Below are 24532 nucleotides of genomic sequence, written 5' to 3'. Positions count from 1 at the left end.
GCGTGGCGATCCGTGCCTCCGCGAACTCGCGCACCTCCCGCGGGTCCTTCGACGGCATCGCCTCTCCCAGCCGAATCCGACCGTGGCCCTGTGTCGCCCGCCGCACGCTGCGGTAGGCCATCCTCGCCTTCGCTCTCCGGCCTCCTTCGTCCTCCTCCGAGGATACCACCGGGGTGACGGTCTCACCCCCGTCGTCCTCCTCGCTCTCTGAGGAGAGGGACACGTAATCCACGGGCTCTTCATGGATCGCCTCCATCGCCTCGTCCTCCGACAGCTCCGTGTCGGGCACCTCCTCCGTGTCCTCCTGGACCGGAGATGGGGATCGCGACACCAAAGGTGACGCCAGAAGCTGGAGGTAGGACTCGGAGTCCGCCCTCCATATCGCTCCGGGCTGTTCCCCGGTGCCGGTCACCCTCACCTCCCGGTTGTTCTCCGCGTTGCTGCTCATCTTGTGCCGACTTGATCTTAAAAGAAAGCCTCTAGCTTTTTCCGCCGCGACGAAACCTCGGTTTTCGATTTACTCCTTTCCGCCGTTATTCCGCGGGGCCTGTACCGGTAACGGGATTCTCCTCCGTGCACCTGCCTCCTACGGAATTCGCAATTGTGTGCGTTAGCCGTTAACGGTTTTCCGGCTGTGTACCCTCCCTGTCCCGCTCTCGCGCTCCAACGGGCCTTTTGTGTGTGTGTGTGTGTAAGTGATTAACTGCGACTTCCGACTTCTCGATACCCTGTATCGTCTTCCCCCCTTCTTCGCGAAAGGGTTTTATTGTGGTGTGTCGCTCTCGTTGTTCTCTGGCCCGCCGGCGCCCGCGCTTCCCGGCTTCAAATCGCTAATATGAGCCGTTTTTGTCTTCTTCGTTGTGGCGTGTTCCAAAATACAAATCACCGGCGACGTGAATTTCTTTATTTTGAACGGCCCGTCGAACTTCGGTGCCAGTTTTGCCGCGAAGCCCTCAGCTGCTTTTGATAGGTGGTGCTCCTTGGCCCACACAGTTTCGCCCACCTTGGGTTTCCACGGCCTCCTCCGGAGATTATAGTGGCGCGCCTGATCCTGCGCTGCCTTTTCCATGTTCATCCGCACCAGTTCGAAGATCTCCTTCAGTTTTCCCGCGTTTTCCGCCGGCGTCTGTGGACATCTGCCCGTTCCGGCCGTCTGTTCGTCGAACAACGCATTCGGCAGCCTCGGTTCTCTTCCCTGCGTTATAAATGCCGGCGAGTATCCAGTGGTTTCTGCCACGCTCGTGTTCACCGCCAACTGCAGCTCTGGCCAGTTCTCGTCCCATGTCCTCTGATCGGCCCCCGTGAACTGCGCGATCATCGTCTTCACGGTCCTGTTGGCCCTTTCGGTCGGGTTTTCTTGTGGAGTGTATGGAGCCGTGAGCTGGTGTTTTACACCCAGCTCCTCCAAAAACCTCTTGAATGTCCTGCTCGTGAACTGGACTCCGTTGTCCGTGATCATGACCTTTGGCACTCCGTACCTGGCCACTATCCGCTCTCGCACGGCCCTACTTATCGGAACGATCTCGGTCCACTTGGAGAACCTGTCCACCAGGACCAGCAGCATCGAATTGCCGTGCTTTGACCTCGGCAATGGGCCCACAAAGTCCGCACATACGGTGGCCCACGGTTCTTCCGGCACCTGTGTCAGCATTTTCCCGGCTGCTTGCAGTTGGTTGGGCTTGTATTTCATGCAGCTCTCGCAGTTCCTTACGTATTTCCTGACGTCTCGGTGCATTCCTGGCCAGTGGTACCTGGCTGCCACCCTCGCCATAGTCTTCCGACTTCCCAGGTGTCCCGCCGTCGGCATGTCGTGGTTCTCGGCCATGACGCGCTGTCTCTCCCTGGTTGGTACACACAGCTTCCATGACACCACATCCTCGTGTCCTGCCCGGTGCGGAATGTGCCTATACAATCGGCCGGCCTCTTCCAGGTAGTCCGGGTACTTTTGGGGCTCCTGCTTCATTTTCCTCCGCATCCCATCTATCCACTTGCACTCGTGCTGTTCGTCCGGTTGCCCTTCTTCCGTTATCCTGCGGCTCGTTTCCTGCAGCGGCTGCCTCGATAGGGCGTCCGCGACGATGTTCAGCTGGCCCTTTCTGTACGAAATCTCGAAGTCGTATTGTTGGAGCTCCAATGCCCATCTCGCGATCCTTCCGGACGGACTCTCGATGCTGTTCAGCCACTTCAGGGCCATGTGATCCGTTATCACTTTGAAATGGTAGCCCTCCAGGTATGGTCTTAATTTCCTGACAGCCCACACTATTGCTAAACATTCCTTCTCTGTTGCAGAATAATTTTTCTCCGCTCCGTTCAGCGATCTGCTGGAGTAGGATATCACCCGCTCGCCTTGCTCGGAGTGCTGTGTGAGGATAGCGCCCAGCCCGTAGTCGCTGGCGTCCGTCTGTAGCACGAACGTCCGTGTGAAGTCGGGGCATGCCAGGATCGGGTCGGCGACCAACCTAGTTTTGACGGCCTCGAATGCTTCTTGGTGGGCGTCAGTCCATTCCCATTTTGCTTGTTTCTTTAGGAGTGCGTTCAGTGGTTGTACCAACGTTGCAAAATCCGGTACAAAACGTCTGTACCACGACGCCACTCCTAGATACTGTCGCAGTTCCTTAACGTTTCCCGGGGGCTTTAGCTGAGCTATTGCCGCTACCTTCTCCGGATCCGTTCAGATGCCCTGATCCGTCACCCGGTGGCCCAGGTATTGTAGCTCCTTTCGAAAGAACTTGCACTTATCTGCGTTAACTTTCAGGTTTGCCGCCCTCAGCCTCCGGAACACCTCCTTCAGGTTACGCTTGTGCTCTTGTAGTGTCCGTCCGATCACAATTATGTCGTCCTGGTACGCAAATGCGTGTGGCATCATCTCTGGTCCTATCACCTGGTCCAACGCCCGCTGGAACGTTGCCGATGCGGAGTGCAGTCCGAACGGCATTACTTTCCATTGGAACAGGCCCTTTCCCGGCACCGTAAATGCCGTATATTGCCGACTTGCTGCTGCCAACGGAATCTGCCAGTACCCGTCCTTCAAATCCAGACTGCTTATGTATTTCGCCTCCCTTAGTTGATCCAGAATGTAGTTGATCATTGGCATCGGGTACGCATCCTTCACGGACTTTGCGTTTATTTGGCGGAAATCCACACACAAGCGCCACTGACCCGTCTTCTTTTTCACCATCACTATGGGAGAGCTGTACGGGCTCCTAGACGGCTCGATGCACCCCTTTTGTAGCAACTCGTCGACCTTGGCGTTGATCTCCACCTGCATCTTCGGGTTCTTCGGGTAGTAGCGCTGTTTGACCGGTTGATCGTCTTTCATCGTGATTCTGTGCACCGCCACCGTTGACGTCCCTTGGACTCTTCCCAGATCTGCTAGCTCTGCCTTCAGGAAGCCGTCTATATCTTCCTCCGCAAAGTCGGTCGTCCTTTCCACTACTGCCACTGACAGCTTCTCGCGTGCATTGCTTCGCACCAGCTGTCCCGCCGGTATCGTTGCGCTCAGACCCGCGCATGCTATCCTGGCTCCAACTTTCGTTAGGAAATCCCATCCCAGTACTAGCGCGTCGATGATGTTGTGGAGGATTAGCAGTTGCATTCTTACGGTCCTCTCTCCCAGTCCTACGTCTACTTCGAGCAGCGATGTGACCTCCTCGAACCGTCCATCAGCCATCCGCACCTCTCTTCTCGTGGCTACGACCTCTCCCACTGCCCGCAACCTGTCCGCCAACTCTTCGCTAATAAAGCTTGCTGTGGCTCCGGTGTCCATCGTGGCCTTAACTTCCATTCCGTTTATGAGCACTGTGGCGGACAGTTGTCTTTCTTCCGCCTTCAGCTTGCCCATTAATTTTGAGGGGCAGCACCTTGCGAACCCTGGTTGCCCCTCTGAGGCTGGGGTCGCGTGGCGTTTCCCGATCTTGGGCAGCATTCTGCGGTCTTCCGGCCGATTCGCCCGCACGACCAGCAAAATGTGATCGGTCGGTTCCGACACTCCCGCATCCAGTGCTCCTGGCTTCCGCACCTATGGCAGGCTTGCGCTGGGCTTAGCACAAACCCCCGCCGCGCCGGGTCTGGTCCTCGCCCGTTCGTCTCGTGCCTCGACGGTCCTGTGGGCTCCTCTTGGCACCTTCTGCACACCGTGTGCTGTTCCCCTCTTTGGAAATTCCCCCTGGTGGCGGGCTCTTTGGGTCCGCTCTGATTCGAACCGCTCCCTCTGGGAGTACAGTTCCTCGAATTCGTCGGCCAGGACCATCAGAGCATCCAGGTTTCGGCACTCGTATGGGCGGACAAACATCCGTAGAGCCGGAGTGCTGTTCTCCCTTATCCTCTCCAGGATCTCTTTGTGGGACATCCCCAAGGGCCGCATTAGGGTCTGCATGTCCACCATGTAATCTTTGAAGCATTCGCCATGCCGCTGCTTCCTCTGCCTGACCTGGTCTGCCAACTTCGTCATGAAGCCTCTGGGCAGATAGAATTCCTGGAAGCTATGGATGAACTCTGCCCATGTCTCCCAGAACCTGTTGTTGGCGATGAACCACTTTAGGGCCCTGCCCTTCAGCAGTTCCGGCATCGCTCGTGGGATCTGGTTGATATCCAGGCCGTACGTCATTGCTGACCACTCCACCTGTTCCAGGAACTCCAATGGCTTGTCGTGGCCGTCGTACCGGAAGCTCCACTCCCGCACCTGTTTCGCCACCTTTGCGTAATCCGGAGGGGCTACCCTTGCGATGTCTCGCCGATCGCGGCTGGGCTCCCGCCTCTCCCTTCTCTCGCGGCTGCTTTCCCGCCGTTCACTCCCGGTTTCCTGCCTTTCGGGTCTGCTCCCGCTGGCCTCCATCATGCTGTGGACATCGAGGCTCCCCACCAGGCCTTCCACACCGGTGACTTTGATCTCCGGGGCCGGTCTTCTTGCGTACTCCCTCTCCAACGCCTCGAGTATGGCGACTGTTTCGGGCTCGTCTGTGGTCTGCTGGATAAATTCGGACAGCGTCCTCCGCATATCCTCGACCAACCCTTCGAGCTGAATGCCTAGGGCGCTTGCTATTGCGGGAAAGTCATCCCTCTTCAGGCTGTATAGCCACGATTTCCCCATCTTCTCCTCTGTTCTTTTTGATCAGGACAATCACGGTTGGGCGCCAGATGTAACGAACTGTTTTTCTTATTTCGGCTCGCTACGAAATGCAACGGCTAGCTCAGAGATTTTGTTTGTTCGTCCCACCAAATTTATGATTTGTGTGATTGCCCGACCAAGAAGAAGACAGATTCTCAGATTTAACCACTTTTATTTATCGTCACTTGTTGACCAGGATTCGGTGATCCTCGCCGCTGGATGCACGTCGTTGCTCCCTCGTCGTCCTTCCGTCGTACGCCTGCGTCGCTGCCGACGGGGATCCGCACCGGCTCGCCTGGGGCTTAGGATGTTATGGGGCAGGGTGTATCGTCCACGAGTTGAGCTAGCGCTCCCCTCCGAACCACCGTTGCGACCACTGACTCCACTGTCCTTTCTGATACGCTAGGTCCTCGCCGAAGGATAGCCTGCGGGCTCGACCGGGGCTTAGGATGTTATGGGGCAGGGTGTATCGTCCACGAGTTAAGCTAGCGCTTCCCTCCGAACCACCGTTGCGACCACTGACTCCACTGTCCCTTTCTGACCACGCTAGGTCCTTGTGTTCGCTCGTCCTTCGCTGATCTTCACGTGCGGCGATCCACTCTGGATGCCCGCTTGACGCACTTGTGTTCCCGTCGTTTCACTGTCACTCGGTATCGACTCTTCGCGTACTTCTTCGCTTTCCGTATGGCTGTAAGGCCCTCGCGTACTTCTTCTTGACTGTCCCGAGCTGCGCCGGCGCCGTCCCTTATATCGGCTGCGGGAATCCCGTTATTTCCCGTTTTGCACACGGCTCGCTCGGGTACAAGGTCCAAACATGTCCCGTTAGTTCACGGTGCGTCCTCTTTGTGCCTGTCCAAAGTCCGCACCGTTACCGTATGACCTCTACGCCCTTGGCGGGTTCGAGTCCAAGGTCCAGCGCGGTACCGTTAATTCACGGTCTCTCCGCTTTGCCGGGGTCCAAGGTCCATTATTTACCGTTCGACCTGACCGCCCTTGGCTCCTCTCGCATTCCAGCCGTCTTCGCTGTTGCTATGCCGATCTTCTACACCCGGATTTGTGGGGAGTTTTAAGACTCCTCACAATATATATATTTTTTTTGTTAGTTAACCGCTGTTGCTAAGCCGATGATCGACGATGTGGCTCGGCTGGGAGCTGAAAGATGACTGTCCAGGGGGGTTGCCCGGCTGGAGGTCTATATACTTGGTGTTGCTCGGCTGGGAGCTGGTGGACGACTAGGTTGCTCGACTGTGAGCTGGTGGACGACTAGGTTGCTCGACTGTGAGCTGGTGGACGACTAGGTTGCTCGACTGTGAGCTGGTGGACGACTAGGTTGCTCGGCTGATCGGCGTTGAACCTAAATCCATGCGCGGCCGGTCACGGGCTTCCCTCCCCAGGAGAGAAGCGTTGTGTGGGAGAGGAATGGGAGAACTATGCTTGCTGGTGGCGTCTTCGTATTTTGCTCTTCGTGTCTGAGCACGTTTTGTGGTCCTACTTCGTGTTTTCGGTCTTCGTGTCCCGAACTATATCTTGCCATTGTTTCGTGTCGCGGCGACAACAATCCCGCGTGGTTTTCGTGGTTGTAATGCGAAAATTTTTTGTATGCCACAACGTGGCTTCTGCAGCCGCGTGCTCCCTAAAATCTTCTTCTATAACCTACCATTTTCTGTCCATATTTTTTGTTCTACTTGTGGGAATTTAATCCACGATGGGTGTTAAGAGTCCTTTTATCCTGCGTAGTCCCTGTTCGGGCGCCATCTGTAAGGATGCTTATCACGGGCCAGGATATATACTCAGCCAATCCAGGATCCTCCACAGAAATATTTATTTGTGAGACAGGCGGTAAAATAGAGTATGGGGAGAATGTAGGGGATGAGGGTGGCCGCTGGGGCGTTGCGAAGATGATGTCCTACCCAGGAAACGGCTGCGATTCGCGGGGCCGCTCCCGAACGGGGCTAGAAGGGGAAGGATGATTGGCGGCAAGGATTGAAATTGTCTTGTTTTTCGGTCCCACATATTCACAGTACTGTATTAATCCATTTACTCCCTAAAATTAGGTCCCTGTTAATTTTCCCTACATACACACACGCTTTCCCCGCCAGGGGGGTTGGCCCGAGGCTTGGCTTACCCAAATTTACTCCTCCGGGATGATGGCCAGCCTATCCATGGTGGTCCTGATCCTCCAGTAATTTTCAAGTCGGGGCGGTCGGCGCTCAACTCCTGTCCACACGGCCACATGTATTTAAATATTTTATTATTCCGCGGGGCGTCCATTCAGCTTAGTGGTCCGATTCCAACTCCTCCTCCGCCGATCGCTCTGCCCGCGCAAGTGTTTTCACCTTCGACCGACCCGAGGTGGAAAACCACGTGGCGGCGTCGTGGCTTGGCTTGTTGCGTCTCTTGTTTTTAAGTTGACTCGGCTGGTTGCGTCGGTTGTTTTTATGTTCGCTCTGCCGGGACTCTGTCGCTGTGGGCTCTGCCGATATTGGTACGTTGCTTTGTGTGTGGCTCTGCCGATAATGTCGTGCGTTGCTTTGTGTTGGGCTCTGCCGCTGTGGGCTCTGCCAATATTGGTGCGTTGCTTTGTGTGTAGCTCTGCCGATATTGGTGCGGGCCCTTGCCGTGATGCTGGGTTTGGTCGCGTATGTTGCGGGCTTGGCCGCTTACGTTGCGGGGCTTGATGGCCGCTGTTGCTGCGCTTCGTGTTGCGGGGCTTGGCCGCTGGTGTTGCGTGTGATGATGATGGCCCCGTGCGCGTGTGGTGCGTCTTCTTTTATCTCCTATTCTAATTAATATATTGCCCTTAATCCCAAAATTAGCCTAATTCTCTAACTTATCAGTAAATCTAAACCCTATTCTAACTATCCAACTAAATACTATTCTAACTAGCTACCTATTTTGGTGGTCTATTATACTCTGATTAGACGGCTCGATAAAGATACAACTTATATTAGCTTAAAGACTATGGTTTTAATATATTCTGCCGTTTTGTCATTTAATCTCAGCGTTTGTTTGTAAAAATAAATAAATACCATAAATATCGCTGTATTTGGTGAATAAATTCGTCAAATCGTCATTCAAATACGATTGGAAATTTAAGAATTTTGAAAACTTTTGAAATTTTTTGTTCATTATTTTTTGCATGCACTTTATATACATCATAATTGTCAATTAAATCGTTTTGTATATCGTTTTATATGTTGTATTTTTAATGCATAAACACGTTTTGAGTGTCTAAAATAGTGCTGGCTACTATTATTCCAGATTGTAATTCCTAGTTGGGTATGATTACAAAACAAGAGAGAACGCTATAGTCGAGTTCCCCGACTATTTGATATCCGTTACCCAGCTAGAGGAAGTGCGAAGGAGGTTCTTCAACACTGACAGTTTTTGTCGGTTTGTGGGCGTTAGAGTGGGCGTGGCAACATGAATTAACAAACTTGACGCAGCCTATATCTCCGGAGTCTGTATGCTTAATCTTTTATAGTTCCTGAGATCTCAGCGTTTATACGGACGGACAGACGGACATGGTCATATCGACTCGGCTATTGATCCTGATCAAGTATACCCTTTACTCTACGAGTAACGGGTATAAATACTAAGGCTGAGATTAATTGTATATGTATATTTAGTGTTGATTTTGTGTGTGTTTTTCGATCGTATACTTCGGGCACATCTATCGTTGTTGCCGTTATTATTATAATTGTGGTTATACTTACGTCAAAAGTAACCTTATATTGGTTATTTCCGCCGAGGTTTGGCCTCTGTAATTATTATAATAACCTCGGCTATTACCTCTGTTTTGGTAACGTCCTCTGTTGTAAATGCCTCTTTAGTGTCCTCTATTGTTGAAGAATATAACACCATTCAAGTTGCCTGGTATTTCTATAGAGCAATGAATATTCAAGTTATTCAATTACGTTAAAAGAAAACAGGGCTTTTCATGCTCGCTTCTTTTGTAATGAATACGTCTAAGTTTTCTGAGCCTAGGCCGTTATCAATGTATGCAGTTTCAAGCAATATATTCTATTTCGTTCCAGTGGCGGCGGTTGCGTGTTTAACAATTGGGCTTTAATAATGTCGATAATTATCAGCCCTTCTGCCACAGTTTTTAATAGGCATTATGTAATTTATATGCCAAATGCAAATGCTTTTATTATCAGTATACAAATTATTAGTATAAAAATCCTAGCAGAGGCAAAACAAAAATACTCAAATTAGTAGTTTCTACTTTGTTTATACGTCGGGCAGATATGGTTCCGCTTAATTTTACAAATTTTTGGCTTAATCGGGGTTTATACATATATATGTATTGTATATTTCAACTGGAACTTTTATTTCGTGCTCTCGACCCTCTTGACCCAGCCGATTTCTGATGCCCTGCTCCCTCGGTGACGCAAGGAGTGGAGTGCCCATCGCGCTTGTGACTTTGGAGTCAGACAGTACCGGTGCAAGTCATCGTACGGTCTTTGGGATTATACAAGTTGATTTGCAGGCCGTGCTGAAGAGTGCTTCTTGGCAGTTTTCCACACAGACGTCTGCTCTCTTTGTATTCTTTTGGAGGTGGAGGTTAAATTAGTAATTTTTCTTTTAGGCACTTGGGACTGTCTGTTAATTAAATGTTACTGATGTATTGATACAGTGGGTATCCAATATGTGTGTCTACCATATAGGTTAAGCGCTTACTTGTATTTAATTGAAATGGAATATTTTTATTCAGCACTTTTACTGGTGATATTTTTTTCCGTCAGTATTTTCGTTTCGGTTTTCGTGTGATGAGCTCGCAAATCATGTGGAATGGTTTGTCATTAGAATTTTAAATAAGTTCACACAATCCCACTTAGATGAATTCAGTTAATCATAACTTTGATTTATATTATTATCTATGTAGGTTACGAATTTACGATCTTTAATGTTATGGAGTATTGATTTAAGTGTTTTGCAGAGTGTGTTGTTTACCGCAGGCCCGGCGGAAGGTGTCGGTAGTGTGCGTTGTACTACCTAACCGAAATTGGATTCACAGAATAACCCTATTTCGGGGACATTGCTTTTTACATAAAAAATAGATAAAATTTAATAAAAATTAAAAAATATCATTTTTGTACTATCAAAATGTTATAAAATATTTTTTCTCGGATCTACCCAACCAGTTTTTTTACGTTTTGCCGGACCTGGTTTACCGGCTCGTCTTTGTAACGAACTGATTTTGTTGGTCTGCACGGAATACATGCGGCTAGCTCCGAACATTTCGTGTGTTCGTCCCGCCAAACTTATATTAACACGTGGTAACCCGGTTACCAGTAACAGTAAAAGTAATGTAATTTGATTATCCGGACGTCTCCGCTCTCCCGTCGGAGAGCTGGTCCCTCGCCTGGTACTGCCGCGGTTACACGTGTTTGGTGGTGAGCCGAAAGGCTGTGGGCTTAAGGAAGCTTCACCGTTCCCAGACTAGGATGAACAAGTGCTGGGCTTTCAAGGCGTTCGCCTCGCAAGCCGCAACCTCCTGGTCCTTTCTCTGAACCGACAGGTCACGCCGGACGCCTGTTCAGTTCCAAACGACGCTCCGCGCAATTGCCCGGTTCACGCCGCAGTCCCTGTAGCAAGACGTGCGAAAGTTCCACCCTACCTTTTCTCTCTAGCTGGTGCGGCCTCGTTCTGCTCTCTCGCCGACCTCGTCGTCCCTTGGGTTGCGGACTGTGTCGCTGGGTACCCTTCACTTGGGCTACGGATTGTCGTCGTCACCAAACGCCTGGTAAAACAACAACACGCCAACCCCACGTCTTCTCTGGCTGGTGGCGCCGGTAACACGCCTGCTCGGTTCGCACGGACACACCAATCACCAGCTTCACGTACGTAGTCTCCGACACAGTCGCCCGGGTCTTCACCACGATTTCTGCTGCCTCTTCGGGTCCTTGTTCGGTTTGGCCGTGCCTGTTGAATGCTTTCGGACTAACCGTGCTTCGTCTTATTAGACCTCAGGTACCTGTGTCTCAATTCGGAGACTTTCCTTGTCCCGAACGTCTCGTCTATAGCTCCCTTGCTGACTTCGTTTCTTCACGTTGTGGACTCGTATACTCGTTCTCCTTGACAGTCCGCCTTCCAGCGTTCGGTGTGCATATTTAGGCCTCCAAAGTTCACGGTTTTACCGTTGGCCCGACTTAAAGTCCAGCTTGGTCTGGTCCGAACTACGCGTTGACTTGTTGCGTAACTGACAACGGCAAGCCCTCCTCATGCAAGCTTTATTTGCATTAGTGCGGAATTGTAACTCCTCACATCGTCTACTTCCCATCGCAAGGCCTATTTTTTGTCTGTCGTCCTAGCGATTTAGCTTTCCCCGTCTTTAAACGGGCTTACCTCTTCGTTTTTTTAAGTCCCATATTTAAAAGTATAGTGTAACAAACTGATTGTCTACATTTGGTTCGCAACGAGTTTTAGCGGCTTGTTCAGAGAATTGGCGTGTTTGTCCCACCAAATTTATTTTTTGTGTGATTGCCGGACCAAGGTTTTCATCCGCTTTGTTCAAGGGATATCTCCGGCTCCCAATACGAACTCGGTCGATCCTTGTTGTCTGCTGTGCGACGTCGTTTTTACGGCGTCTTTCCGTAATGTTCGTACTCAACACGTCCGCTTGTGGCACCGGACCACAACCAATCCACAATCCCTTTCTATTCACTTGTATCTTTCCAAATTCGTAGTTTATGCACCTAATTGTTCCTATCTAAGTACCCATTTATTTTATTCCTCATGAAAAGTAATCTATTTGAAACATTGAAATAAAAAGTGTTTTATTAAACTATTTCCTAGTTTCTTTGCTCGCACGAAACATATGTTGTAAGCAATAAGTAATAATAATAATTTCGTTAGATCTTAAACCTTTGCTGTATATAATCCTTTTTTCTTATTCTTTTGTTAAGGAAAAACTGTACATTGTTTTCACTAAAAACAAATATTCTATGGCTGTCATATGTTATCGCTAAGTTATTAGATAGAGTGAAATACAAAAGTATCAATGGATATACATTGATACAATGTATATGTCAATGATACATTGACAAAATAAATGAATTGCAAAACATTATAATGACATTTAAACGTGTTACTCAACTTATCTGTTTAATTTAAAATAAGATGTATGATTGAACTATTTTGGATTAATAAAAAATATCTCAAATTATATGTAAAAGTCAGTTTAAAAATATGCAAAATAAAACAATCTTAAAGGTTGATTTCTTAGATATTCGATTTCAATTTAATTTTCATCCGTATAGACGGACTAAGAAACCAATTTAATTTCAATTTAATTTTCATCCTTATAGCCGGACTAAGAAACCAACGAGCAGGGAAGCGTCAATGGAGCACAACCACTTTGGTATGGAATCGATTTTCGGCTGTAAAAATTGATTTCCTTATAAGTTTTCGCTCAGTAAAGCACAAAACATTTTATTCTAGTCGTATCACGGTGTTATTCTTTTCCGAGTAACCGCTCCAGGCTAGAGGAGTCTGTGCTAAGCGGCTTTCCAGCACATTTCCATTTTGTTGTGGTCACATACAAATCGGCTGATTAGGAGCTAAAAATTGGTATACTATATTCATCGAAAAGCATGTAACACGTAGAAGTAAATTACAAACCAGCCAGGATTTCATCTTAAGGAGTCCATCACCAATACTCGGAGATAGGTGATCTCGTTATGATGGACATAACGGACGGGACAACGACAATTTTAAAAACTAACACCTTTGCACTTGGAGCATGCATGAAGCACCTACACCAACATATTACAAAAGGAACAAGATAGCCACTATGACAACGCAGTTGGCAACCAAGCTGCTTTTGTACATGCACCCAAAGGAGACCGCTGATGTGTTCAACAAATGTTTAAGAGAGGAAACATTTCCCGACAGGTGGAAGCGCTAGAATCTTCTGCTCCTGGCCAACCCAGACCTGGAGGTGGAACCGAACGCGTTCAACTGGGCAAGAACGCTGGAGTCCTTGAGGGCTTTGAGGGTCCTGGGTTACTTGCTGCATGTTATAAGCAGCTACTTTAGCAAACAAGTACTTATCCTTAAATCGACAGCGGGCTCGGGAGAGTTTAGGGTCACGGCCGGAGTTCACAAGGATATGTTTAGTACCGTTGATCTGGAACACTATGTACAATGAAGTTTTCAATAATGCTCTTCCGGATAGTACCAAGATCGTAAGCTTTGCCGATAGAACCTGTCCTGATCTCGAGCAGAAAGCTGGTGAAGTCAGCACGTATCCAAGGGGGAGGCGCTACACTACACGACATCGCAACCCTCCATAAAGTACCTTGGAGTCCAGCTCCAAACGCGCCTGTTGTTTCGAGTACGTTCACAAAAAGGCCAGCGCAACTACTGGGTCTCTGTCGAGAATGTCAATAACGCGAGAGTTGCAAAGCAAGCCACTCGGGAGATTCTGACGGGCGTTGTATCAGTCCAGTGCTCTACGCAGCTCCAGTGTGGGCAATGCTTTGCGGCAGTACCGCGAAAACCAGGCACCCGGTTCTTTTATTAATTGTTACTGAAATATACATTAATAGAGGAATATAAGAACCACAAAAAATGTATCGGGGACCGTAAGAATAAAAAAAAGCTCTGAAAGAGGGCATTGCAGGAGTTTTCCGAAAGACTTCTTTAGATGCTAAACAGTAGGAAACAAAGCACTTGCATAGATCAACCCGTTAAAACTGTGAACACGACGGAATATGCAGGCTTCACCGATGACGTCGAAATGACGCTACGAGAGACTGTCCAGGACCCAGGGCAGCAAAGCAGGTACCAGACACCCGAAGCAGGAATAAGTTTCAATGGAACGTCGTTGCACACGATCAAATGGGTATCGACACCGGCACCACACAAAGTTTCTTTCGCAGGAATCTAGCTGGAATCAAGCTACAAAAGACGAGGAACAGAGGATATCTGATAGCACTAACAGAACTAGGGATACATATAAAACTCGGGAAACTGATGACAGTAGTCACCCTAAATAACAGCCAACGAAAGAAGCCAACGAGGAATGAGGAAAATCAGGAATCACCGCGTTTGAACCCTAGATCACGGTAATTTTACAATCGAAGAGGTCACGGCAGTCCTTTAAAAAGAACTGTAGATCAAGTTTGAAATTAAAGCAATAATCCACATCGCCAACTGAATCACGAAAGACCAATGAAGTAAAGATAATACCCGCGAAACCCAGCGATGCAGGCATTCATAGTTTAATTTATAGTTAGCTCTTGTGTGTATACGTTTCTATTTCGAAAAAGAATTGGCAATCTCTGGCAATTGTTTGTTTCCTGGTTTCGGTTTTCATGTTATGAGTTAACAAATTATGTGGGATGGTTTGTGATAAGCATTTTAAATAAATTCACAAAATCCCACAAAGGTAAATTCATTTAATTCTTGTATTCTCATAAGTTTTACTAATTTTATTATATGTTTAGATTGCGAACTTAACGTAGTAGCTGGAATATACGGGAACGGCGGTTTTTTAGGGTACACCCCCTTCTAAGATTGCTTTGCATTCAGAAACTTCAATAGGTAATATAGATTTTTCGTTAAACATAGTAAGAGCCTTCGATGTAATTGTCACGCCGATTCCCAGGCTCAAAATATCTCTACCAATCAGAGCGTCATACTTGATGTATTCGTCTAACACTACATGAAACAATATTTCAAATGAACGTTTACAAATCACAACATTTGGCAATATCTGTAATGTGCTACAAACAGTATTACTACCGATACCCTTTAAAATGACTACGCTGCTTAACCTAGTTCCAGACAGTCTCTGCGAGGCGGCTTCCTTGATGAGTGAGCAATCAGCTCCGGAATCGAAACAAAATTGGAACGACTCACCAGATTGCCATACAGTTCCAACGGGCTCAAGGACGGTACAAATGTTGACTTCTTTTACAATGTTGGTTTTGTTAGATGACGAACGCTCCTGACGATAAGGAGACACTGTAGAAACATGACCATCTTTTCCGCACTTGTAGCAGGTCACAGTACCCCGGTCTCTTCATGTAATCAGAGTGTTGTTTGCCGGGTTGCTCAGTATGAGCTGTTACTGTTTTTGAGCGACATTCCGCCTTTTTGTGGCCAGCTTTTCCGCAATTATGACATCTGATATGAGAATAGACCTTGACTCGTTCTCCTGGCGGCGCTGATCTATTGTCGTTGGGATGCTAGCTCGGCCTAGCGTCAAACGAATTTTCTTTTAGTTCTTGGTGCAACTCGTTCCGAGTATTGATGTTTGTGGTAAAAACTAAACGCCTCAAACGCCTGTCAATTCCAGCTCCATGCGCAGGCTGCAATTTGTTCTACACTTACCGACTTCCACCTGGCCATAAGCGAAGTAACCATTCGGCTTCCATATAATGACAAGCACTCTTCTTCTGCAGGGCATACATTTAACAGATTCATAACTGCTGCAGCTAATGTTTCTGTTCCCGCAAAATGTTGCAGAAAAAATTCTCGGAACTGAGTCCATGTTATGCCAGGAAAGCACGTCTAAGACAGCCAATGAGACGCGCTCCCTTCCAGCGACTTGCTGAGGGCCATCACAAGAGCGCTGCCGTCCAGTTGGTTTTCGGACAATATATAGTCCAACGTAGAGCACCAGGATTGAGCGTCTGAACCTGTGCGTTCAGGATTAAACTTTGGCAATACGACAGCATTTGAGTTTCTTGGAACTCTTTGTGAGTGTTGCACTTGTTTTAGCAGTTCAGAAAAATGGCGATTTTGCGACTCCAAAATTGTCAGCAAATTATTTTCATTACTGAAAGTTGGAGTAGGCGATCCCACTTCTGATGTCGGAATCGGATCAGCAATATGGACTACGTCACTTTCTACCGAATCGGCGCAACGTTTTCTGGCACGGGAGCGAGGCGTGTCTATCTTCCTTTGCGATTCAGAACTCAGTGACCAGTACCGGAGTTGCAATAATGCGTAGAACCTAAGTCTACCCGCAATACCAACGCACCTTGGAGACTTATTTTACTCCACACACATTAATACCAACTCACATAACGGCATTTTTCTTAATTCCTGGTTAGTCCCATTCTTAACGGGAATATATCTATCTCTCTCGCTCCCAACCCCGGCCAACTTTTACAGTTATCTGCCACGCTTCCATGAACAACACAAAATAAGCAAATACAATGTAACAGAAAATGTCGTTATATTTAAAATTAAAAATAAATCTGCTACACGGCCTTCCTGACCTCGCGCACATCCTCGTGTGTTTACAATTCATAACACTTTTTTTTTCCTTAATTCATTAACATTATTATTAGTTTTATTTTATCTATTTATTATAAAAGCAAATTGATACATTTCTTTCAAGTTTCGTTTCTTAGTTTATCATTGAATTTTAAGCCATGAGATCCGGATCCTTAATCCAATACATTCATTTCTTCCACTAGCGCTCAGTTTATCAAACCGGCCGGTCCATATTCTTATTAGCCTAGCACACAGCTTAAAATACGACAACACGGCCAACATACATGGCACACAGTTGAGGCAATCTATAAGCCGGCCAACTTACCATCACCAGCAATAGTGTCCGGAATTCGAACTAATCTGCAACCAAATGGCGAACCACATAACCCGGACACCCATCTGAAGAGAAAGTAGTTTCCCGAACCGATCCGAAGGTTTACAAAATCTTAATCAATTTCAAGATCACAGCCCTCACTGGCCTGATCCATAGCGTCCTTTTCTGCGCCTTCATTTTCTAATTCTGTAGTAATCCCCTTCTCAGGCATTTGTCGCAAAAATTCATGAGAATATTTATAAGTTCGATTATTGTTCAAAGCTTTGAGCTTATATCTATCTCCTGGTAGTACTTTGGCCACCAAAAATGGACCTTTAAACTTGGGATCTAGTTTGGTCTGGTGCCGCTCTTTATTTTATGAAGAACATGGTCACCAACCTTGTGTCTCACAACAGTAGCTTTATTATTGTCGAATCTTTCGTTATCGACAGTATTTTCATTATCTACGATAGGTGTAAGACCAAACGGCCTCGCTTCTTTGCCAATAAGTATTTCTAATGGGCTAACTTTAGTCACTCTATTGGGCGTGCTATTGAGAGCCAGTTTAATTTTACATAAAAAATCCTGCCAAGATCCCTGGCCAGTTTCAACCGCAGCTAGCATGGACTTGAAAGTACTCATGACTCGCTCTACTTGGCCATTTGCACGATTAGCACCTGTGGCGATTAAATGCAACTCTAGTTTCTGTGCTGAGCAGAAATCACGAAACGCTGTACTAGCAAAACTACGATCTTGATCAGCGATCAATCGAGAAGGAACACCAAATAAAGATATTAAAGACCTTACTGCCTTAATGCAATTTATAGTGTCTAGCTTTACAGTATGGGATAAATAGACAAATTAGGTAAAAGCGTCTATTAGCACAATTATATATTCGTTCTGATCATTCTTGCCGCTAAGCTTTCCCGGAATGTCGACATGAACTGTATGCCACGGGATGTCACTCTGGGATGCAGTTCGGCTTGTATTTTGCCAAACGGAGGCTTTGATAACCTGCAAGTAATACAATTGTTCACGAATATGCAAACATATTTGGACATTTTATCTAACCAATAAAACTCGTATTGACTCGTGGACATTCTTGACAGCGGACCATCTAAATGGCTTTGAGATTATAGGCAGACAACGAGACTTTCCGTTTCTTTGGTTTTTTCTATACAGAGTCCTAAATCTAGCCAAATCTCCGGACATTTCGTCATTACGTTATTTAGAAACAATCAAAAACCAGCCATCAGATATTTCTGTCAGATTGATATGCTTTTCAACTATACCTGCAGAATTCCTAACACTTTCTGGAACTGGATTCCGGGACAGAAAGTCAACATGTGCCATACGCTCACCAGGTCTATACTCTATACTATAAATCGAAACCTTGCATGAACGACCACCACCTATGGACCCTGGGAGTTAACTCTATTTTTGTACGTGAGGAATTGCAGTCGGTGAATACAACGAAATGACGGCCATGCAAGTAATGACGGAAGTGTTTTATGGAGTTGAATACGGCAAGAGTCTCCAGTTCGTATGAATGGTAATGCGATTCTGCTGATGATGTCGTCATGCTAAAATATTAGATAACTCGGGGCTTCTTTTTAATTCGGTGCAACAAAATAGCGCCATAGCCATCGACACTAGCATCAGTGTGAAGCTCGATATAAAATTGTGGGTCGAATATAGTGAGAACAGGTTCATTAGTCAAAATCGATATTACTTGTTGCCGTATTTGCTCATGCTCCAATTCCCAAACAAATGATTTGCTTTTTGAAGATAGGGCGTAAAGAGGTTTCTGCAGTTGTGAAAACTTTGGTACAAATTGGCGAAAATACGAGGCAAGTCCAATAAATTGTCTCAATTGAGTGACGGACCGCGGGAGTGGCAAATTAACAAGGGCTTGAATTTTTCTAGAGTTTGGTCGAATCTTCCCTTCTCAAACTTCAAAACCTAAATACTCTACACAAGACTTGAGAAATGAGCATTTTTCAACATTAAAAGAAAATCCTGCTTGGGTATCACTATCATTACGTCGTCCATGTAGACAATGGCGTATGAATGGGTAAGATCACCTAAGGCACGATTAATGGCTCTTTGGAACACAGCAGGGGCATTTTTAAGTCCGAATGGCATAGTCAAATATTCAAATTGGCCGCTTAATTGAATTCGGGTGAATTGGGATCTGGTGAAACCCGCTTGCCATGTCGATACAACTGAAAAACCTGGCACCACTCAGCCTAGCAATCTGATCTGAAATAAGCGGCAATGGATATTTCTCAGATACTGTATTTGCATTAAGCTCCCTATAAAACGCACAGAGGCGGTCTGTACCATTTTTTTTCGAGCAAGCAACATAGGGCTAGCAAAGGGGGAGTAACTAGGTTTTTTAATGTTTGATTCTGACAGCTGTTGAATTAGATGCCGAACTTTTTCTTTTTCCTCTACACTCAACCTAAACGTGCGCCTTTGAACCGTCTTATTTTGGTCGATCAAGCGAATTTCTAGCTGTCCTGTAGTCGCACGGCTTTGTGGTATGCCACTTATAAATGGACCCGTATACTCTTGCAATATTGATAACAATTGGTCTCTATCAGATCCATGCACGTCGGTGTCAACATTAGCCAGATCAGATTGCAACTTTAATAGGTAATATAGATTTTTCGTTAAACATAGTAAGAGCCTTTGATATAATTGTCAGGCCGATTCCCTGGCTCAAAATATATTTACCAATCAGAGCGTCATACTTGACGCTAGGTTAGAGCTTAACCTAGTTCCAGACAGTCTCTGCGAGGCGGCTTCCTTGATCAGTGAGCATTCAGCTCCGGAATCGAAACAAAATTGGAACGACTCACCAGATTGCAATAAAGTTCCAACAGGCTTAAGGACGGAACTGAGTCCATGTTATGCCAGGAAAGCACGTCTGAGACAGCCAATGAAACGCGCTCCCTTCCAGCGACTTGCTGAGGGTCATCATAAGAGCGCTGCCGTCCAGTTGGTTTTCGGACAATACGTATACCACCGTAGAGCACCAGGATTGAGCGTCTAAACCTGTGCGTTCAGGATTAAACTTTGGCAATACGACAGCATTTGAGTTTCTTGGATCTCTTTGTGAGTGTTGCACTTGTTTTAGCAGTTCAGAATAAGCAGTTTTTCATCTTGCGACATGTATAAGAAGACAATGATTATTTGGTGCTTATGTCCGCACTTTGTGCCTCAAGAAATTAATTTTGCAATAAACAGTTTGTATTTATTTTAACTTTTTACGTTGTATTATTTTCATGAAATATTTTTTGCTTAAATGTACTTATAGTTTTTTATTTTTATTTTTTTTGAAAATTAATGTTTTAAGTAGTAGTTATAATAATTTACTTTTTATATTTTTTAATTGTATTGTATATTTATTAGGGAAATTACTAATATGTAAATGGCACATTTTCAGTATATAAAATGCAAAGAAGATTCAGTTGAATAATTTTGTTATATTCTAATTTGATATCTGAAAAAAGGGCGCGAGAAAGAACGCTATAGTCGAGTTCTTCAAATATCTGATACCCGTTACTCAGCTAGTGGAAGTGCGAAGTAGAGTCTTGGCGGTTTGTGGGCGTTAGAGTGGGCGTGGCCAAAAGTTTTTTGGCAAATAGATAGAAATTTATAAGACTAAAACAAAAATGAAAAAATATCAAAACATTTTTCAAAAGTGTGGGCGTGGCAGCTTTGGGCGATTTGTGGGCGTTAGTCAATAGAGTGTGCATGCTTAATCTCAACTGTCTAGCTTTTATAGTTTCTGAGATCTCGACGTTCATACGGACAGACAGACGGACATGGCATGATCGACTCGGCTATTGATCCTGATCAAGAATATATATACTTTATATCGTCGGAAACGCTTCCTTCTGCCTGTTACATACTTTTCAACGATTCTAGCAATCCCTTTTACTCTTCTAGTAAAGGGTATAAAAACTTCTTTCAAAAAGTAATAGGTTGATATCTATTTATAAATAATATTTTATTAGATCATAATTTACGCAATTTTGGCCGTCAACAAAAAAGTGACTGCATAGTGAGAAACCAATGTATGACCGTTACGCATCTTGTTACGCATGTTGTTATTATTCAACTTATTGCCTCCAGAGATTTGAATTTTAGGGCTAAATGCTCCTAACCTATCTGAGGAATAGAAGAAAACTTTACAAAAAATGGTGGATCAATTCCCGTCGTTTGCACTCTTTGGGTTGGGGAAGACAAGCCTTCTTTCTCACCAAGTCGATGTAGTTGACGTTAAGCCCATAAAGCAGCGCCAGTGGCACCAGCCGTGGCTAATATAAGGTGAAGTTGATCAAATGCTGCAGCTCGGGGTCATAGAGGAGTCAGACAGCGCGTGGTCTTCGCCAGTTTTCCTGCTTCCAAAACCGGGAAAAGTGATCCTCGGGTATTATGGATAAGGTAAGTCGCTATGAAATTAAGTTTTCATTTACCTTAATGATCTGCTGTGGGTGTCTGAGAGCTTTGATTTCCAAATCAGAGTTCTAAAGACTGTCTCTGATTGCATCCGAGTAGCAGGACTGACAATAAGCGTCAAAAAAAGTCATTTGATCGGTGAGAGCGTGTTACGCACAGACCCAGAAAAAGTGACGGCAATTGAGAAGTTTCCGTTACCCAAGTCCCTAAAAAGTTTGAGAAGCTTTTTCGGATTGGCAGGCTGGTATCGCAAATTTATTGAGAATTTTGCGATAATATCTGCTCTTTTAACCAACTTCCTAAAAACGAGACGGAAGTTTACAATAAGTGAAGACGGACATCAGACATTTTTGGAGCTGAAACGCAAACTAAGTTCAGCGACAGTCCTTAGGAGTCCGTATTTTCTACATCCACCGCGATGCCAGCAAAAGTAATATAGGAGGCGTATTGGTCCAGAAGACGGAGGAGGGCGACGAATACCCGAACGCTTTCGTCTCCAAAAAGCTAAATAAGGCACAGAAAAACTATTTGGTGACCGAAAAAGAGTGTCTGGCAGCTATAGTGTGCTAAGAGGTTTCGTCCTTAAGACTTTTCTATTGTCACAGATCAAGGTAAGCTCATAAGTTACAAGCGTTCAGATTTAATTCAGAACCGCCGAGGATCGCTTAACGTAGTCCCGGATGCTCTTTCCACAGTCAACGAAGACGAGTTAGCAAGTATTGAAGCGTCCCATGGACTGTTAGTAGATGTCACATCCGGACACTTTCGAGATCCTGAATACTTCAGCCTAATACAAAGTGTAAATTTCCAGACATAAAGGTCGTGGACAATTTAGTTTACCTACGATCAGAGCATATATGGGCATGGTGAGCCACTTCATGATGTATACGTTTGGAAACTTTGGGTTCCAGTGCAGTTATTAGGTGACGTTCTAAGAAATGCGCATGATTATCCTCTGGCAGCTCACGGTGGCGTGCACAAGACACTGCAGCGGATTCGACGGTACTATTTCTGGCCTGGTTTGGTGGGTAACGTTAAATCATATATAGGCAGTTGCGATATTTGTAAATCCATCTAGGCATCAAATAGCCCTTTAAGACCTCCCTTGGGACTAATGCCAGAGTCGCAAAGGTTCTTTCAACGTATATATAAGGATTTCCTTGGCCCATATCCTCGATCGCGCAGTAGTAACATCGAAATATTTATAGTGTTAGACCACCTTTCAAAGTTTGTTTTTATAAAGCTGTTAGGTAAATAAAGTCTGTTATCGTAAAATATCTAAAGGAAGAGTTATTTTATTTTTGTAAAGTTCCTGAAACTATAGTGTCTAAAATGGATTCCAGTTAAAGGCAGAGCTGTTTCAGAAGCTGCCGAGGGAGCATCCTATTAACCACAAGTTAACGGCTATCCATTCGCTGCAAGCAAACGCGTCTGAGCGATTGAACCGATCAATCATTACGGCACTGCGCTCGTATGTTGATGCTGGTCAGAAAGACTGGGATGCGCGTTTAAGCAGTTTTCGATGTGCTCTAAGGACAGCTACCCATTCAGCACTTGGGAAATCGCCGTACTATATAGTGTTTGGCCAACATATGGTCACGTCGGGTGGAACATATGCTTTGTTGAGAACGCTGCAGGTGTTGCTAGATAGAGGGATGGGCCATTCGATAGAAAGGACTCGGTGGAACTAGCCCATCAGAAGGCTGTTGATCTTGCACGACGACAGGATACCAAGAATCGGGAGCGCTATAAATTAAGATTGCGCGATGTTTCTTACGCAGTAGGCTAAGAAATTTACCGGCTTACCAGCTGGAAAATTCATACTACGACATTGAGGACCTCCAAGGTAAACCTAGCGGGATAAGGCTTGGCAGGGGGTGTTGTAACGGATAGTGTAGCCAAATTTTGTAGAATAGCGCCACCTAGCCACATGTAGCGGCGGTATCCGGTACTGACTTTCGTAACACATTAACGCTATAAAACGATCCGTGGTCCATCTTTAGAGAGATACCGGATGGTATGAACGTGGAAAAATGTCAGTGCCATCCGAAGTTTCTGATAGCAACAGAGCAGCGATTGCTTGTTGTTTTGTCTAAAAATCTCCTTAATGGCTGGTAAGGAGATCTTTAAACCACGATTTTGAGAGTACCCCATCCGCGGAGCCATAAGCAACAAGCGCCGTTTTAATTAATTTGGCCGCCCAGGTTGACGCCGCGCTAAACCCCTAAAACCACGTAAAGGAGGATGACCTGATCTAATTCTTATCGGAATATCTATGGCACCGATCGTCAGTCGCATATCGAAATTTACATATATCCACATTTTCTTGTTTTGAATTAAAAACCTAAGCAATCCCTTAACCATAATGAAGTTAAATATTCAATATAGAAATGCTTTGTGTGAATATATATGTAATGAAGCTAAGAAAGTCATATTTTTGAATTACCAAAGATTTTCGCGTATCTTATACAGTAAATAAAAGGAATTTAAATCGTCTAGACTATGGAATTCAGAATAGCACAAGTGTTCAATTATTATAAAGATTAAAATTGTTACGAAAGCTAGATATAGAATTTAAACATGAGAATACTATTGAAGTTTAACTCAGAATTATTAATACTTTTATTGAATTAAATCCAATTATAATGTTTGAGTAGAAACAACCAATTTGTAACTTCATGATGACCCAAGGACTCCCGTAGACCAATATCATACAAGGGGTTTAATGCAGAATTTTGTGGAATCGCGCATTGGCCATGACAAGGAGGGCAACAAACACCCCAAATAACACCCTGGGGTGTGCACTGAGAGTAACTCCCTATTAACTCCCTGAGCACCCATAGGCTGCAACCTCTTAATAACACCACAAACACTCGTTGACGAGATAGAGCCGGACTTATATACGTGCGGGTGTATCACCAGGGAAGGCCAACAGCTCCTCGTTGTTGTTCGTTGCAGTCGCAAACACACTTTTAAAAATTTTTTTGTTTTTACTTTATTTTAGTATTTGTTTCGTGATTATTAAGTTTGTGTTTTAATTTTATTGCGAATACCTATTAATATGCCGAACGCATTTGGTCCACGGATATAGTTGCCAATTGATCGATAAGCCAAAACAATCCTGAAATTTCTATATACATATATCTTTCTGATGAAAGAGGACCCTAACTATAATGTTCCCTCCTGTCTTTATCCGTTTTATGTTGCAATTAGCATATCTCTCGGATTATTTTAAGCAGTAATGTGGAGCAAGACATTCAGAGGGAGCTATCACTGTTTAATCTAAAACTTTTGATAAGTTAAGTTTGATAAGTTATGCAAATATTTCACATTAAAATATATCAAAACAATACATTAATTGTTTAAATATCATTATATAATATACAAAATATATATGGGTTTATTAT

The sequence above is a fragment of the Drosophila yakuba genome, chromosome 2R (assembly GCF_016746365.2).
Source record: "Drosophila yakuba strain Tai18E2 chromosome 2R, Prin_Dyak_Tai18E2_2.1, whole genome shotgun sequence".
NCBI classification, from domain to species: domain Eukaryota; kingdom Metazoa; phylum Arthropoda; class Insecta; order Diptera; family Drosophilidae; genus Drosophila; species Drosophila yakuba.
This window is presented reverse-complemented; position numbering follows the sequence as displayed.